We start from the raw sequence: 1416 nt of genomic DNA on the forward strand, positions 1-1416 counted from the left end.
TCTGTGATGGCGACTATATCATAGTTTCCTTGCTGTACAATGGCCTCCAGCTCCTCCTGTTTATTTCCCATGCTGCGTGCATTAGTATAGATGCACTTCAGCTGGGCTGATTGCCCTGCCACTTTCTTGGGGGGACAAGCCCTAATTCGCACCTGATCATACTCAGGCACTACTGTAGCTACCAAATTATCACTACCCCTCGTGCCTTGGCTGTCACACAATTCACCATCCCCCACCACCACTGGGACAGGCTGCAAGACCTTGCTAACACTTTTACCCAGAAGCACTGGTACGCTTCTCCCAGGCACCACTTTTGTAATCCTGGTCTCATCCCCGTCCCCCTTCAAACCTAGTTTAAAGCCCTGTAGATGAGCCCTGCTAGCTCTTGTCCCAGGATCTTTCTTCCCCTTCGGGTTAGGCTTCCCCCACCTGTTGCCAGCATGCCTGGTTTCCTGTAGATGAGCCCATGATCAAAAAAGCCAAAGTTCTGCCGGAATATAATTAATATAAGTATATAATATAGATTTATATAATACAGAGTAGTTAATTTTATCAATTTAATATATATCATAGATTATGCATAATATGTAATATGCTATATATAGCATATATATTATATATAGCATATATATTATGTAGCATATATCATATATTGTCACGGTTTGGGCTGGACTGGCTACTGAGGCCAGTCCTCAAACCAGGACCATATATACCTTTTATATATTATATATTATATATTTTATATATAAAATATATATTATATATATCTTATATATAGGTTATATATTACCTATATCAAAGGCATCTATAGTATGCATAATATGTATATTATTTGTTACATATTACGTAAAGCTTATATATAAGCTATGTTATTATATAGCTATATATTAATATATGTAATTATATATGTATCTCATATGTAGATAATATATAATGTATATTACCTATATAAAAGACATATGTATATGTGATATCTGTATTATATTACATATTATATAGCACTTACATGTATTTTATATATTATGTATCTCATATATATAGATAATATATATAATCTATATATAAAAGATACATATATCTTATGTAGACTATGTATTACATATATAATATCTAACAACATCAGAATACGCCGGCGGGTCCCCGTAACTCTCTCCCGAGGCGCTCCCGCGGCTGGGGCTCCCCGCCGTTATCCCCCCGCCCATGCTGCTCCTTCCCTAACCCGCGTCACACGCGCGGCGCTGACGTCACAGCCGCGGAGGGCCTTTCGCCACCCGCGCGACGCGCTCCTCTTCCGCCGCCGCCGCCGCCCCACGCCCGCGCGCCATGCCGCTACCGGCGCCCGGGAAGCACCGCCCCCCGGCGGACGGGCGGGGGCGTGACCGATGGCGGGGGGGCGTGGCTTCCCCCTCCCGCTCC

Source organism: Vanellus vanellus, assembly GCF_965231255.1.
Source record: "Vanellus vanellus genome assembly, chromosome: 23".
Taxonomy (NCBI): domain Eukaryota; kingdom Metazoa; phylum Chordata; class Aves; order Charadriiformes; family Charadriidae; genus Vanellus; species Vanellus vanellus.